The 18,228-nt window shown below is 41.5% G+C and overlaps 1 protein-coding gene across 1 annotated transcript in view; it reads left to right on the forward strand.

Moving 5' to 3' along the window:
* Nucleotides 1–3,182: 3,182 nt before the first annotated feature.
* The window catches only part of SNAP25 (synaptosome associated protein 25), an 84,809-nt gene continuing 69,763 nt past the window's right edge, over nt 3,183–18,228 (forward strand). The window contains exon 1 of the mRNA XM_042931612.1: nt 3,183–3,310. The gene's annotated coding sequence lies outside the window, so the exon portion shown is untranslated. The remainder of the gene's footprint in view (nt 3,311–18,228) is intronic.

An 18,228-nucleotide genomic window follows, 5' to 3' on the forward strand; every position in this document is an offset into this window, starting at 1 on the left:
GCGGTAAACACACCATGTGGAAAGTAAACCAAGGAATCAAAACAGTTGATCTGTCAAATTGTATATTCTTGTGCCCAAGCCTTGTGCCCTCATGGTGTTTTGAAATATAGTCACAGGATGCCAGGCCTATCCCAAAGGTGGACCTTGGAAGGGGGGGGGGGGGGGTTCTGAGCTAAGCAAGTAACTAAACTATTTGCAAATCGACTTTGGAAAGATCATATGATATAACGTTTTATTAAAACTTTTATTATTATACTCTTTGAAGTAGTAATTTTTTAATCAATCATACATCTTGTACCTTACCTGGGAAATACAAGCTAAATACCTTGGATCTGGACCTATTACAAACTAGAATACTTTGGGGCATGGTGTACCAGAAAAAGCTTTCAGAGACTGAATTAGCATAGTGTAAATATCCATCCAGCAGAGAAGGTAATTTTCTCATTACTCATCAAATGAGATCCTAACCATTAGTTACTCTATATGTTGGTTCTTTGTGTTGGTTCACAGGCAGCTGAATCATTTCAAAGCAAATTTTCCATCACCTTCCTTCTGCGGTTTAGACCTTTAAGACCCTGAATAACTTAAATCTGTTGGTTCCGTACTGGTAAGGATGACTGTTGATATATATTTTTTTTAATCAAGCAATGAGAAAACCCTGGGGGTAGGGGTGGGGTGGGAATCTTATTATCATATTAAAAATATATTTAGGGCTATCTGATCATCCTTAGTAGACTTATATTTATCCAGTGTTTATGTCTCAAATCAGACTCTGCTACCTTTCCCAGAGCAAGATGAAGAACCTCCTAACCTGTATAGTTTTCAGCTTAAGCACAGGAGAGTGGAAAATGTTGCCACCATCACAAGATAATCCTTTGGGCCTGTGGTATTTTCTGTGAACCTTTGAATCAGTCTCACTCTTTCCTCTTATGTGTAATATTTAAAGATGTCAGTGTGGGGCATCAGCAGTTGAAAATTCAGAATACCAAACCGGTCCTCCCTGGTGACTACCACATCACTTTTGCCTGCAGGATGAGCCTTAGTCAGTGACGTACTTCCTTTCTTTATTTGTCTTTTTAAATCTGGAATATCCCCCAAGTCCTCCATTCTTTCACAAAACTTTCTGCATGAATGACTTCCAGTCTGAGGGCCTTACACATATTTTGTTTCTCCTCACTGCAGGCTTTTCCCCAGGAAGATTCTATGTGCTAAATAAGTGCCACATTTTGGAAACAAATCCTGACTCTAAAGGATTTTGTAGTGACATTGCATTTGTCACCACTTCCCTGAGCCCATTCCAGCTTGCTTTATAAAGAAAGTGAGAACTGTAACTAGGAATTTTATTGCCAATTAAGTATCTGAGGACCGTGCAGATTTTCTTCTTCTTTATTGTATAAGAATCTTAAATGTTTAATGAATATTTCAGCAACATGCCTTGTTTTAGGAATCCAGCTTTAATAAAAATCCAAACAGTATTTGTTAATTATTATTGAAAACATTAATATTTCAAAATACCCTTTGGGTCAGGGAATCTTTAAGAAACAATGACTTCTACTTATTTCAATTAAAGGCATCCTTTATTTAATTCTTACAGCTCTGCTGGCTCTAAACGCCCCCTTGTAACTCTGCTTTCCTTCTTTCTTTTCCTAGGATTCTCTCTACAATAGCTTACAATTAAAAACTTGAGCTTGGTTCTCAGGCCAGAGAGCCGGGTGTGCTGGGGGTGGGGGTGGGGTGTTTGTGTGTGTATGTGTGGTGGCAGGGGTGGGGGCAGTGCGTTGTTTTTCCGGACTCGAGACCAGGATTTTCCATCGCCTGAAAGAGGCCATCAAGTTTCAACATTGCGAGGCACGACTTCTAATCGCATCCTTCCCGGAAAAGTACAAACAGTTCCTCAGCCGAGGTCCCCCACCTCCCACGCGCTCCCCAGCTCTCCCTCCCTGCGGAAAGCCCCGCGACAGCCTCCCCAACACCTGTGAATCATCCGAGAGGCTGCCACCGCGGAACCATTTGCATACCCCACCACCCGCCCTCCCTCAGTGCCTAATACACAACAAAGGAGGACAGTTAGGATTATTGCTTTATGATTATTATTGTTAATCTCTCATATGACCAGCACAAGTAGCTTTTCTCTCCCACGCCTTTTTGAGCGGCCCCCAACCTAGCCTGGGTTTGCGCACTGAATGAACCACCAGAATTTTGTAGTGTCCCAGAGATCCTTGAATCCGCAGTCCTCCACACTCCCCTTGGAGGTCAGGGCGGTCCTATAACGCGCGTATGCGACTCCGTGAACTATTCCTAAGAAACCCCAACATAAAACCCCAGGCTCCGGTTGCAAATTCAACCGAAAACAGCGTCATCGATTTTGCCCTTTATAAACAACTCTCAACTCCAAGGCTTGAACTCCAGCAAACCCACGCTGGTTGGGTTAACTACTTTTCCCTCCCCCGTCTCCCAATTCATTTTATATCTCCCAGAGATAATTGCTCTGACGTACTTTAAAATAACGTGTACGAGTCTGTCTCCCCAACTGACCACACTAATGCAAACTCCAAGCACTCGATGCTGCTTTGATAAAATGGAAGAATTCACTCATAAAAATAGCAGCCCACGTAGCCTGGCCATATATGGAGCTGGCAAGGGTTGACAGGGATGCCCCTTCCGAGCCGCTTCTTTAGAAAAAACAAATTGCAACTGAAATCTTCTCGACTCCCTCCCCCGCCCCCTTCTACTCCTCTGCCTTCCCCTCCCCTTCCATGACTCAATCAAAGACAACTCAGCAGGGAGAAAAATTATATATATATATCACATGTTTATCGCATATATAACACACATATAATATATGCACAAACAGATACGTATGTACAGACACACGCACACACGCAGAATATCAGAAAACCAGTCGCGAGATAAATGTATTTGCCCGAGCCCGGGTGTTAAAATGGAGTCATAAGAATCGTCCCGTTCAGGTGTTTATAAAAGACTACAATACAAAGGTTTGCAGTAAAGCGCCCCGGGAGCTGAGTCAAGCAGTCCGCACATCTCGGCTCCTCCCCTCCCACCACCAGCTTCCATCCTCCCTCCGCCCTCCCCTCAACACACTTCCTCCCCGCCCCTCCTGAAGAGGGCTATTAAAAGCTGCTGACGTCAAAAGGGACGGCCATCTTTGATGAGGGCAGAGCTCACGTTGCATTGAAGACGAAACCTCGGGGAGGTCAGGCGCTGTCTCTCCTTCCCTCCCAGCCCGGCGGCTCCTCCACACTTGCGACCTGCAGGGGCCGGGCGAACACCACCCTCTGAAGAAGCCAAGGTAAGGAGCCTCCACCTCAGGTCGTGGTTCTGGTTTTGGATGGCTGCATACCCAGAGGGGACCACAGCCGCGGAGACCAAGTGAGCTTGAGCAAATACAAGTATTTGTGCACCTAGGGTGCGGTATTCCGTGTGTGCGCGTCGGGATAGCTCCTGTCTGGGGCTTTATAAAGTATTTTCGAGGTGAGCTGCTTAGGGAAGGGAGGAATGGGGACACTGCAGATGGAGCGATGGGGAGGAAGCGCAAGGATACGTACCGAATAATAACTTACTCTTTCGAAACAGTAGTGGGACTCTCTCTCTTCCATCTTGCGATGCAGTTTTCAGAGGTCTTTAGGCTGCTGGGTTTTTTTTTTTTTTTTTTCTGTAGACCAAAACAAACAAACCCTGCCGTTCTGACCCTGTTAGTTTGACTATTGTCGTTAAGGCGCTATTATCCAGGGAAGAATTAAGGAGAGGGCAGGTTGTGGGAGCTGGGGAGGCGAAAGGAGAAGGGGGAGTTCCCGCCCCGGGCTAGCTGAGCTGCAGCAGCGGCAGCAGCCTCCATGCCCCGCGGACTTGATTTATGCCGCCTGCTCCACGTCAACTGCAGGCTGGCGGGAGGCGGGCGGGTCGTGCTGTGTGGGAGGGCTCTGCGGAGGGCTGGCGGGGGTGGGCTCGCCTCGGGGACTGCGGCGGCCCGCAGTCAGCACCCTGGACAGCAATACCGAGGGACCGCACAGGCGCCCGCGACCTTTCAGCACCGCGGACAGCGGTCGGCAGCAGCGCCGCATCTACCTGCCGCAGAGATGCCTGGCCAGAGCTGGGTATTCAGGGCTGGAGGCCAAATTGCCTCTGTGAGACCCTGGTCTCACAGAGACTCCCTCATAGAGAACGCATAGTAGGTTAAAATTTTTTAAAAGGGGGGAAAAAATCCTTCCCATAGGACTCCTGTGCAGGTAGTTACCTGCTCCCATCCTCAGCTCCTGCATAGCTTCAAAAAAATAAGTCTACTTGTGGAAAATTTCATGTTACCTTTTACCCCTTTTTTAGGTAGGAAATAAACAAATTAAAAAAAAATCTGCATTCATCCTCCAGTTGGATATCAAGGATTTTGTTTGTTTTTGTTTTTAACACAGAGTATATTTGTCTACAGACCGCGGGTGCACATGAATGAGGTATATATGAAGATGCCAACATGATCTGTTTACAAAAGTGATATATTTCCATATATATTTCTATTTGATAAAAATATATATATATATATGGGGGTAGAATCAACTTTAAGAAGAATCAACTTTAAAAATGAAACCCACTACCTCTTCCTTCTCCCCCATCCTTGTAATTAGGCATGAACAGAAGCACACACTCACACAAATACATCTCTGAGAAATATTATTGGTCCTGTAGGGTGTAGATTTAATCTCCTTGGCCATGGTTTCAGAGTGAGTGGAAGTGTTTCCTATGGACATTGGTTATCTCAGGCTGATAGTTTTTGATTTTGACATCATTAAGACTGGTTTTCCTCAGGAAAATGCAACTTTGTCCTTCAGGGTAATGCAGGTGTTAGATTGAAACCGGACTCTGACCTAAAGATCTACTGCAATTTCTATTATGGCACTGCGGGATTTTGCTGAGGCAGTGATAAGTACTTTAACCATTTTCTACTCTGAGGCTTGGGGCCTCTGAGTGAACACAAATTACCACAGGGATGTTTCCTGCTGTTTGATATAAATAAAATAGGCATAAAATGACCAGGAGCAAAACTGTGCTATTTGAATAATTGTTAAGTAAGAGTAACAGCGTCATATGTAAGAATATATGCAACGCATTAAAGAAACGCTGTCATGATCCTTTGAAAAGCCTCACAATAAGATCTTGGATTGTTTTTGTTCGTCATAACTCTGATTATTTCTATACTAGAGCTGCTAAAATGCCCTGTCCATATAGATAAGATATTTTCATTCCCAGCTATTTATTGCCTAGTGTTTTTCAATTTTATAAATAACCATGTGTTTCCACATAAATATATGTTGATCTATTACTATATATGGGTGTAAAATTAATTTTCAGGGGTATGTAACTGCGTGGAGGAATTTTTTAACTCTGCAATCCGCAAACGAAATAAACAACTGTGTTTTAGTGATGGGAGGAGGGGAGAAAAAAAGGGTAGGAGGCTTTTAAAATGCTTTGACTTCATGCTGCATGTCCAGACAGCTCTGCGTAGTTGCGTCAAATGAAAAAGCCTAACGCTGCCAGAATTACGTGCTTGGACATTAGTAATTACTGCTGGGTTTGTTTGCTAGTGGAAGACTGGGGGGATGGGGGGTGGAGGTAGAAGACCGCAGTGAAGCTGGCAAAGGGCACGTATTTGGGAAGAAGTGGCGATGTGCACAATTATGGAGCTAATTCTAGAACAGCTTACTGAGAAATTAAAGAAAAACATAATTTAAGCATGAATTTAACATTTTTATTATTGATAAGGTTCAGGGGGGAAATGAAGAGATTTTCTATTTTAAGTTTAAAATTTTAAACATCCAGGGCAATATGGCAAGAAGAGGCAGGAACAGATGGACACAAGGATGTGCCAGGAAACATTCATGCAGACCCTCTGATGCTACCTACTTGTTTGTTCATTGGCATTTTCTGCATTATCACCTTGGCATTCAGAATACGAAACCATTTATAATCTCCTTAACCTCTCCATGGTAAAATCTCCCAAGAATTTACAATTTTTTTCTACTCTGTTAAACATGTACGACCACACATACACAAACACAATAAATTGCCCCTTAATTAGCTTGACTAAAGACATTCCTAAACTCTAAGTGCTAACCCCAGATTGATGGTTATCAACCAGAAAACTGATATTTCTGCCAGTGGCACCTCTTTTCATAGCAGCCAGCCTTCAGCAGAACATGTAGGTTTTGATGATTAGTAGAAATGAGAGGTAACTTGAGAAAGAGGTTGAAAAAGGAGACATGAAGGATAAAAATAGATAAATCTGCTTTTTATATGATGCACTATGAATAAACTATTTTTCCCCCCTTATGGAACTGCTTTTCAATTCTATAAAGGTAAGAAAATTGGTGTTGTCAGCCTCAGCGTAGATCCATTTCTGCAGTGTCACCCCTTGTCAGCAAGGACCAACCTAATAGGAAGATATTGACCAATCAGTGAGTACCAGATACATAAATGAACCCCATGGAGGATATAAAGTCTCATGTTTATATGGTCTTTGACCTCAATAAATTTAGCATGTAGTAATCTTAGTAAAAACAATAAACAATAAAATCAATAAATAATACCAGAATGAAAATATAATACAACAGTGGAAGAAAAATCATGAGGGAGTATATAATTATTTGCCAAGTGAATGTGACCAGAAATAAGGAAGTTAAATTCTGAGGAGGACATTGTTGCAGTGGACTCGAATGATCTGAGCAAGGAGGCAGGACTCCAGTTGGCTTTTGGAGGTTGGAGGAGAGATCTTCTCAGTAAAAGTTACAGCGTAGACAGAACTACAGGTAAGGTAAGCCCAAGTTATGGACAGCAAATGCCATCCATTTGAGTAGTGGGGAGCTTACGTTGAGGAATACACTGGAACAGAGACTTGATGCCTTCTATGGAAGGCCTTGAATATACCATGCTGGTAATTTGGTGTTTTATCATCTAAAGTTGATTTCAGAGCAGAAGCCGATATAATTAAGTAATCAGGTCCTTTTTAACATCTGAGAATTGCTATTCACAGATTGGATTATATAGTTCTTCCAGAAATAGAGGGGAGTAAATTGGTATAAAGGATGATTAATTAAAAGAAAAAAGAAGTAAGTCCTTATTGAGGCATCTTTTAAGATCCCTTTTAAGATCCCTTTTAAGATCCCTTAAGATCCCTTTTAAGATGAGTCCTGCCCAGAAGTTAATTGTAAGTTTCAAAATTTTCATTATTGACTAGAACAAATTATACAAGATGAGCACCTACCAGAGAGATTGAAAAGCAGGTCAGGAATCCAGGAATTAGAGGTACCAAGAAAGTACACTTGAATAATAAACCTGCAGAACACCCTCTCACACCTTCTGAGTATTCTGCATTGTCAAATACATTGGCTAGCTATATGAAAATAGGTGCCAGTTTTTCTGTGCATGTTTCAGGCAGCATGACGCACAGAACCAGCCCCAAGTGGCTAAAACTGAACAACAACAAAAGAGCTGTAGTAAAAATGTGGAAAACTGAGGTGAGGTAGACAGAATATAATATTTCTTTCCCTACTATCCTTGCTGACTTTGGCCGAGTACCCTCACTCCAGGGCTGGCTCAAGGTCTGAACTATACCTATTTCGTTTTTAATCTTGTGGTTACTACTTGCACAGCAGAGCTTCAGAATTCCAAATGCTGACAGAACTGCTGAATTGAAATTGTCAATGGCTTCATGTGGAGGAATAAGTGGTGGTTGCAGACATAGATCTTGTCACTATTTCAATTCTTGCTCTGAAGTGTCAAGGGACTATCCTCATCTGTTCTTCACCAAAACACTGGCAGGAGAGACAGCCTTAGGATAATATGTTGATTTCCAAGCTGATTCCCTGGGGGAAATTTGGAAATAGTGACATTTCAGAGGTCAAACTGGTAGTTCTTAAACTGAATGCAGAGGGCCTTCCAAGTATCTGGTAAGAGGGAGGGAGGAGACACCATGTAGCATTGAGGAAACAGGACATGGTGAGTGGAGAAAGACTTTTGAAAAAAAAATTAGTTGTAAAGGGGGAAAGGGATTTCAGAGAAATTTCCAGAGAGTTCTAGCTGCAGCTTCAGAATTACGATCATTGCTATAACAATAATTGCTACACATTTCTGCATAATTTTCTTCACAAGGATTTCAGTGCACTTCACCCAATGTAAAAGTATAACCAGTTTCTGATTTCTAAATGAATAATGCAAGCCACAGTAATAATATGAGTTCATATATGATATTAGATAACATTTAGTAAACCATAGATCTGATTAAGAAGAACAGAGATACCCAAAGCAGTGATTCATCAGAATGGGCCTATCAGGGAGAAGAGTGAGCCACTAATTCTAAAAGCTTTTACCTGTACTAGTTCACTGAATCTTCATAACACCCCCGTAACCAGGGTACCATTATTATTTCTATTTTACAGATGAGGGAACTGAGGCAAAGAAAGGGTCAAAAACTTGCCTAAGATCACAGAGCAGAGCCAGGATTTAAAAGCAATCCCTCCGAGTCCAGAGACTAAGCTATTAACTATCTATTATACGACCTCTTGCATCATCCACATTTTTCATATTGGTCAGATCAGGCACAGAGAATGTATATGATTTCTTTTCCAATATCTTTTCCCCCTCAGTTGGGCCGCAGGGCATGATGTCAAGGATGCTTGCTGATCAGGAGCCAGGAGACCTGGTTCTAGCCCTGAAGTCTGCTTGTAATTTCCTGTTTTGGAATCACACTGTCTTTAAAAAAGTCACTCAACCACCATTGAAAGTCAGTTTGTTCATCTGTAGAATGACAGAACTGGAATAATATTTTCCAATATCCCAACCATTCAGAAGTTAATGAAATCAGTGCTGAAAACTCTGGGTAATAGGTCTGGGTCCAGTGACCTGTTGGTCTCAGCTGGCACTGCCTTAATATTGCTTCAGTACCTGATTTGACTCCCTCCCCCATTATAAGATTAATTTACATCCACAGCCTTGCTCCTCCTCAACCTCCCTCTCTCTCTCTCTCTCTCTCTCCCCCAATAATTTCTTTGACACCATTTTTCTGAAGCCTTTCCGGTCAGATTTCAGTAATCCTGGCCTTTTCCCCAAAGCCCTCATCTGAGCCATTGCTGTTGTGGGGATCTTCTTCCATCTCAATCAGATTTATTGCTGTCTGTCAGACTATTTCCTACAACCTGCTTAAACTTTTCATAATTCTTTTTCCAATCTAATTAGCTGGGTCCCCCCCCCCCCTTTCTAGACCCCCTTTTGATGCTCTCCTGTGTCTGACTTAAAACAATTAGCTACTATTGTTTCATTTCTCCTCTCTCTTCCTCTGCCACTTAGAAAAAGAGAAATGGACACTTTTATGGGATCTGTGAACTCTTAAGTACTTAAAAAGTAACAATTCCATATGACCTGAATCACATGATGTTAGTAGCTAGCTGAAAAACTAATCAAATTTGAAGGATGGGCTAGGGGTGGGGAGGTAGAGTAACATTGCCAAAAAGCTTTGAGGTCAAGGGACAGGAGAAGGGGAAGCTTTAAAGCCTAGGCGATTTAAAGTTCAGAGGCTAGCAGCTGGCAGTACAACGTTTATTAATTAAACTCATAATCACATGTGAGTTAAAGTCCTGTGTTCCAGAAAAGCCATGTTCTCCTTGTTGCTACAATCCCATTCCTACTGCAATATTTCAGCATCTTTTTACTGAAGTAAAGCATGATATTACAAGAGGAGATCCTAACTGTTTTTCTTACCGCTGCTGACTCACAGAGGTTAGCCTCAGTAGTGATTAACTGATGATAAGAATTAATCTGTATCCCCAAAAGGAGACGGGGGGAAATCCTGTGTAAGGGTTCATGTTTCCTTTTAAATGCTTAACAGTCATTCTAGAGAAAGTCAAAGTGAATTGCAATGCCAGCACCAGATTGATGCTGAATGACAGCTGCACTAGGTTTATGGATTGTTTTCTGTGGTCATGGAAAAATATACATGATCCTCTTAGCTGGTAAAGGAAGCCAAATTCTGTTCCATGTGAAGGGGGAACTAGAACAACTCACTAATCTTTTCTTTTGCTTTTGGGTTTTTTTGTTGTTCTTGTTGTTGAACTGATTTGGTTCCTATTACCCAAACATGGCTAATTCTCCTGTCAGAAATTGAGACTGTTTGCACTTTCTGCTGACTCACCTCATCCATCTTCCAAAATGGTCCCTTTTATGCTTGAAGAGCAAGGTTATATTCCTGCTAAAATGGGAGGTTCTGCAAAATGACCATCTGGTCTCATCGCTTCCGGTATCCAAATAACACCAGTCACAGATTTTGAACTTGGGAGATGACTTTTCATGCCTGCAGGCTTGAGTGAGTGGCTTCTATTCTTTACTGATGGCAGCACATCAGAAAATGAAAGCCTTATAGGTACCCCCCTGGCCTCACCCCTATTTCAGAGAAATACCTCGAAATACCTCAGTATAGCTCTGAGAATTCTGCAAGTTGGACAGAATTCCTTTCCAATGGAGAATCTTAGACAAAATTGCTGATTTCCTTTCTTCATATTCATCTTTTGTACAATTTCAAAAAATAATGACTGAAAAATTGCAAAGCAGTCTATTTCTTAAATTTCTCTGCAGCTAGTCTGAGATTGGTCTGACAGCTAGCTAGAAGTAACTCACACTGAGGCTTCTCCATCAATAAACAGAAAGTAGAGGGAAGTAAATGCCTGTGAGTCTGCTAGGAAGACTATGTAATAGTCCTGTCAAGTGAATTTTTTATTTTAATGGGAAAGCCTATTGTAACTTCACTATAACACTAGAAATAGAGATAGCATTCCTGATTTAGGCCAGAGAAATTGCTGAATATATCCACTTTTTCCTGTTTCAAGATGACTATCCCTGTATTCCTCAAACATAATCAGCTGTCATTATGGCACTCTTAATTAATTAATTAATTCAACAAATATTTATTGAGTATCTGTCATTTACCAGGAAAACACTGTACTGATTACTATAGAGCAGTAAATTAAAAATGCATGTTTCAGCCCTCAGTGCATTTTTCTGGGCATCCCCTTTTGAGGTATTATTATTTTAGAAGACCTGTTTCACATGGTATCCCTTTTTGAATCTAAGATATTAACCCAACTTAGAAACGAACTTGGTTCTCTATTCAGTATATGCAATTGATTGAAGGTTTTTACTGAGTGATCAGTATCCAGAGAGAGATTGCTACATCATAAACAGAATATGTATTAAGAACCAGCCTCAGCCATCGAGGAATTTAGTAAATATCTAAGATATTCCCTTATGTAGATTTGTCTCTATTGACATGACAATCAACTAGGATATCACTAAAATTTTCTTTAAATGTGTGTCTGTATTCCTGTATCCCCATCTATTAGAACCTCTTCCTATATAGATCATTCCCGCCACTCATGGGGAAAACAGGTCAAGCTTTGAGGAACATGGTACCTCCTAGGCCGGAAAAAAACCTAGCCATGACTATAAAGTTCATGGAGCAGTACAAGAATAAGGTGACAGAGAAACAGCAGCATCTTTTTGATGACAGGACTTCCCAAGCCAATTCACTTCCCTCCTTTGAGAACTCTGTCTTGTTAAACAAGGTTCAATGATTCAGGATTGAGTAGAAGTGTGTGTTAGTCCCCCAACTTTTGCTTTTAGAAAGTTGCCTCTTCTTACCAATGAGCAATGCTCTCATCTCCCTTGTATGATTTATCACAGTGCTTTGTAATTACATATTTATGCATTTCTCTTCCTTAACAGACTATAAAAGTTTTTGAGAGCAAGGGCAATATGTTAACCATCTTTGAACCCTTGGTACCTGTAACAGTGCCTGTCACACACCAGGTATACAGGAAATGAATGGGAATACCAACTGCTCTTTTGCAGAGAAAAGAATTCTACCACTGTAAGTAATTCCTCCTTTTATTGACCAAATGTTACACTTAAAACAACTCGGGAAGGTTGATTCACCCTAAATGTTGGAATGAAGTTATGTCCCAAAGGAAGCATTTTTGTTCACCCCCTACTAGCTGCCAAATTTCAGCAAATAGTTATTTTTCGGACGTGCTTTTTTATCTCCTGTGAATCAGGGGTTAAAATGCTAATGAAGAATCAGGTGATGCTCAAGCAAAGCATTGATAAGAGCAGATTTATATTCAGAGATGAAAAACCATTGCCTGTGAGTGATTTAAGTCAGTTTCACATACAGAGCCAAGCTATTTGACATATATCAAATACACAGTTAAAAAAGAGAGAGGGGCAGAGAGAGAGGGAAACACAGAATCCAAAGCAGGCTCCATACTCTGAGCTGTCAGTACAGAGCCTGATGTGGGGCTCGAACTCACAAACCGTGAGATTGTGACCTGAGCCGAAGTCGGATGCTTAACCAACTGAGCCACCCAGGTGCCCTGAAAAAAGAGAGTTTTGATGCCGCTGTCCATTCCTACCAGAGTCACCAGGGGGATAGATTGGTGGCTTCAGCTAACTCTTATTTTCAGGGTCACATATTTGCTGCTTCTCTGTTAGAATGATGGCATAGGGTATACAAGAGCTCCATGTTGAGTTGTCTTCCCAGAAAATGTCCTCAGACACATCAGCTTCTAACTTTTCCTTTCACGTATCCAGTGTTCTCTTGCCTAGGGGAGAAAAATAAACTGAGGCATGACATGGTAAATCACTCCCATTTGTCTTTAAGAAAAAGCTGTTATCAACTAAGCATTGAATTTTGCATGTCTTTTTCCTAGTCCTTCTCATGAAACAAGTCTAAAACCTCTGGCCAGTTACCCTGTACCCTACTTCCTCCAACTGGGAACACAGATACCACTTGATAACAATAAGAAAAAAGTAACTGACTTATTGAATGATTGTGGTGTGGTGCACTAGACCTTTGGCATCCATTATCTCATTGAATCTCTATGGCAGCCTAAATTCTAAAAGAGTTTAGAAATCTTATCTCCGACTGCAAAGTCTGTGTTTTTTTACCAACACCTTGTGAATTTTCCTATGAGTTTTCCCATGAGTTGCACGTAATCCATTGAGATCTTGTAACAGAAAGCATGCTCCTGACATGTAGAACATGAGTTAGCAAAATCCAAAGAACTCAGCCCTCTGGACTAAAAAGTCAAGTGAGAAATGTTGGTACGAGTAACCAGGAGAAACTAAGTATCCGGAGAAGCTCACTGAGTGCTGGATTGAGAGAGATGGTTGTGTACCTGTCCCATTTCTGCCACTTCAGTTTTATGACCCTGACCAACTTACGTAACCTGAACTGAGCCTCAGTTTGCACATCTGTAAAAAGCAAGCAATAAACTGCCATGCATATGTCACGTAGCTGTCATGGCACATAAAGGAGCTAAGGCTTGTGAAGTGCTATTCCCTCCACTAGTCTGGGAGCAAGGGAGGAACTGTTGTTATCATGTCTGTTAGCCGTCATTCAGCATACCAGATTTCCAGGGTTCTTTTTTGCAAGTTATGTGAAGGCCATTCTTTTCCTCTTTATAATGTTGAGTTTGCTTAAAGAAACAGGTCTTGGTATCGCATTATTTTTTAGCTTGAGCAGCATGCGTGATAAATTGGGAAAATGTGTCAACGGTCGGATTTTTCTGTTTGGGGGAGGATTTTTAAAAATGCCTCTGAATAGCATCTCTGCTTTCAAAGTGGCTTTGTGATTCTCAGAATAACGTCTGGAGACCAAAGAGGCTCAGTTATGGTTTAATGAAATGCTAGTCCCCTCTTGCTCAGTGCCTTGGGATTTAAGGCCCTTAAGGAGTTAAAAAGAGATGGTATGCAAAATTTCCTACTATTCTTTAGCTTGAGAAAAAGAAATTTGCTGTAAGCTATTTAGCGAATCATTTTTAAAGCTACATCTGTTGGCTTCATTTTGTATTCAGCTTTGTGTTAGATTGTTTGTTGGGGAGGGTTGGATTCCTTACTGAATACTGTGTGTCTGCATGTGTGTTTTTGTATGTGCACACAGTATACAGGCAGAGAGGTGCAAACACAGACTCTCGCAGCCAGCCTTGTGTACAAGATTCCTACGTGTCTCGCCTCATTATCAAAACCTTTAGTTTTATTCATAAACCAATAAATAGAAAGCCTGCACAAGCAAATTATACGAACTGCAAAATGTATGCTCCTGAGTTGCCTTCAGAGAATGATTTCTTTTCAAAGTTGGAAAAGCCCCCCAAAACAACACTAACTGTGGCCATGACCTCAGATTCTGCTTTTTGGGAGAAGTCCTGTAAATCTAGGTCTATACAGAATAGGAGAGGTCTCTGTGAAAAATTTTTAAAACCATTATTGTGTTTTGAGGATCTACTATGTGCTGGTTACTATATTATGGTCTATTGTAGCTAGTATTATATTTAATTTGTACAGGAACTTCCTAAGTGGTGGGTGTTATTTTCTATACTTGACTCAGAGAAGATACTGTTTGATCAAGGTCCTATCAAGGTGCTAAGTGCTGCCCCTTTCCTCTCCATGAACCAGTGGATACATAACCAGGAGTCAGTGCTTTTTGTTTTAGTCTGATTGGGGAAAAAATGGTTGGGACCAACAGCCAGAATCAGACTAGTTCTGCTCCAAGTCTAGGCATTGGGACCCACCAAAGGAGAAAGGGCTGCAGAGATATGCGAAGTCAGACAGAACAGCTAGACTACCTAAGATCCTCCCTCCCTCCTCCACCCATCCACCCCAAAGCACAGAACCTTTCTCAGGAGGTTTGCAGCTTGGAGGAGCAGAAAATGCAATCTTGCTATGAGCAGGCAGATCTGAGAGAAAACAAAAAACAAGTTGGCAAGGAGGAGGCTGGGAGCTAGGATTGCTCACTGCTTATTTCGTTATCTTGCCGAGTACTTAAGCTGGGGTGGGAGGGGCAAATAAAGGAAGGGTTGGAAGGGATGATAGAAGCTATCTTCCCAGTACTGGTCTTCCCAAAGAGTAGAGGCTCCCATTTTAAGGGACAAGGTAGGAATTGATGAATCTTTGAGCATCAGAAAATGATTCCTCCTTCTTCCACACAGCTAATAAGAGGGAGAACTTGGATTTGAATTTAAGATCCTAAGTGCAATATTACTGATCTTCCACAATCAGTGACTCATTACTCTAGGGCATTGGTTCTTAGACTATGGACATTAGACCAGCAGCATCAGCATCACCTAAGAGTCTGGCAAAAATGCAGTTCTCAGGCTGTACCCCAAACCTGCAGAATCTGAAACTCCAGTGGAATGGGGAGGGACAGAGTCTGTGTTTTCATCACCTCCAGGTGATTCTGAGATAGGCTTAAGTTTGAGAACCAATGTCCTAGAGATCTTAGTAGCTCCTTCAAATGTTCACATTCATCTTAAACTGGGTCTGATGGGGCTGAGGTGTTTCCACTGTTCTCTACCTCACAAAAGCAGTGACCAGTTACTTAGAGAAGAACTATCCTGGGCCACTGGACCAAAGTCTCTACTCACCCTCTGACTTAGTAATAAAGATGCTGTTATTCATGAGAATGAATTTGAAGGATGAGGAAGGTGAGTGTCCACAGCATGAGGATAGGGGTCTTGGGCAGGGGACAGAGGGCTCCTTCATTATACTTCTCTCCCCCTGTAACAATGGCTCAGTCTCTGGCTCCAAGAATCTTCCTCCAAAAACTTAGCAAAATTTAAAATCTCACGAAATGACAGGACAGCCCCTTTCTTCTTTCTGCTGTGTCAGCCTGCAGCCTCTGAAGGATACCAGAGAGGAAAATGTATCCACTCTGCAAAGGATAAAGCAGTTCCCATTGCTCCTCTTTTGGGCCCCACCATGAACTGTCCTAGTACAGGGAGGGGGCCTGTCCCCTTTCCACACAGCCATGCAATTTCTTATTTTCTCCTCTGGATCACAGCACGAACTGCCTTGGAGAAAGGATCCTGATGGCTCATATCACCCCTTCTTTTCTGCCCTCCTCTCATTTGGGGAGAATCACACATTTGGGTTTCTTGGGCAAACCTTACAAATGGCATTGTTGAAAAATGACAAATGACCAGGCCCAGAAATAAATTACTTGCCAAAGCTGCATGGTGAGAGCTGCATCCGGGACTCCTGACTCACAGTTCAGTGCTGCTGCTCTTGCCCTGGGCTGCCTTGATGCTACTGCTTCCAACTCTTTCAAATTTCCTCTCCAGCACAAGTCCACACTCCAATCTGGAAATCTCTCGGTCTGCTGTTACCCTCAGAGATCTTTGGCCTCAAATAGTGACCCAACAACTGTAAAAGCAAAGTAGGAACATTCCTGTGATTCCGAGCTGCCAACAGAGCTTCCTGAAAAGGTTGACGATATTGCTTATGTCCGTTTGGTTTTGCACATGACAAAACCCAAAGGTAAATGGTTTAGGCTAAAATGCAGATGAATTGGCTCAAAGAATGTGAATAAATGTTGAACAGCCAAGCCATGGGAAGGACAGAGAGGTGTTCAAACACTATCAAGGCTCTTGCTTTGCCTTCTGTCACTGCTTCTTTCTGTACATTGACTTTACTTTCTCTTGTTAAAACACCAGTTCCTCCTTCCACATACCAGAAATATCATCACCCAGTTTGTGCTTCCTACATATCCACTATGGAAAGGCACTGCCATTTGTTTTCTGTACCCCCTGTTCAAAAATCTCAGGGAAAGATTCTGGTCTAGCTTGGGCCAGGTGCCCAGCTTATACCAATGCGTTGTGAATGTGGAGTGTTATGGAAGTGTATGACTTATATACTGGGACCACACAATTTGATTGGGGGAAGTACCAGTTTCTTAGCAGACATAATAAGCCATATTATGTGTCCTATATACACAAGCATACTTTATCAGGTCACTTACCAAATAGTTGTATTAATTCAACCTGTTAAGTGTTTAATGACACTTGTTTCTTTTTTTCAAATTGTTCCCCCCACTATGACCTAATTTTTTTAATTTTATTTTTTATTTTTTAAAATTTACATCCAAATTGGTTAGCATATAGTGCAACAATGATTTCAGGAGTAGATTCCTTAGTGCCTCTTACCCATTTAGCCTGTCCCCCCCCCCTTCCACAACCCCTTCAGTAACCCTCAGTTCACTATGACTTAATTTTTAAAACTTCATGGCAGCTCTGGAAGGAAAGATGGTAAAAGAAAAAAAAAAAAAAAACAACAACCATTTTTCAGATGTAAAAACTGGAGCCTAAGAATTTGACTGCCCTGGAAAAGGCAGTCAAATTAGTCAAAGGCAGAGCTGGCTCAAGGATGAAGGTTGGCCAGATGTCTAGTTCTGCTCTTAATTCGTGGATGGCAAACTAATGGCCCCTAGGCTTACTACTATCCAGAAACTTACTTTATTTGGCCAATGCTGGATTTGCAGATATCTTAAACATGAATGCCTTAAAGCAGGGTATTTCCTCTCCAATTTGCCATAGAGCCTAACACTACATGTCTTTATATACCTAGTTCAATCCACATAGCTTTATTATCTTCCCGACCCCTGTAGGTATTTGAGTTTGCGTCTGCTGCATACCAAAGTTATGGCATTCTTGTGGTTCTGTACTGTGCCACAATCAACCACAGGTAGAAGTTTCTTGGGTTATTTTGCCATAGTTTTTCCCTTCAGATGTCTTCATAATTTATGTCAATATTTTGAGAGACGAGATTGGGCAAATAAATTGCACATAAATAAGACCAACCAATTTTTTTTTTCATCTGAATAGAATCAGCTTTTTGTTTTTCTCATTGACCCTGCTGACAGTCTGGTGATGCCTATGAATCCCTTCGCAGAGTGACATTTTTTAGTGTATAAAATAAAATACATAAAATTTCATATGAAACAAATTGTATTGAAATACAGTTATGAAAATATTTTTAAAATTTGTGATATAGTCCTATATAGTCTTTTAAAAATTGTACCATTAAATAGCAGTATTTGGTGGTGAGTCTAATAATGACCACAATTTAAAAGTGGTGATGAGAATACATATTTTGAGAAAGATGTAACAATTGTGCAGTGATATGAAAACATCTGATATTTCTACTGGTGCTGCATCAGGCTCAGGCCCCCCTTTAGCCCTCCCGGTGTGGGGGTGGGAGGAAGCCAGTGGAGAGAAAGGAAGGGTAGATCTACATGTCATGTGGGCACAAGTGTTATCTGGGGTTCCCTGAAGAAGTTGTTTCTTGTTATGTAACAAATTACCCCAAAACTTAGTGGCCTAAAACAGCAATTTCTTTTTGCTC

Source organism: Panthera leo, chromosome A3, assembly GCF_018350215.1.
Source record: "Panthera leo isolate Ple1 chromosome A3, P.leo_Ple1_pat1.1, whole genome shotgun sequence".
NCBI classification, from domain to species: domain Eukaryota; kingdom Metazoa; phylum Chordata; class Mammalia; order Carnivora; family Felidae; genus Panthera; species Panthera leo.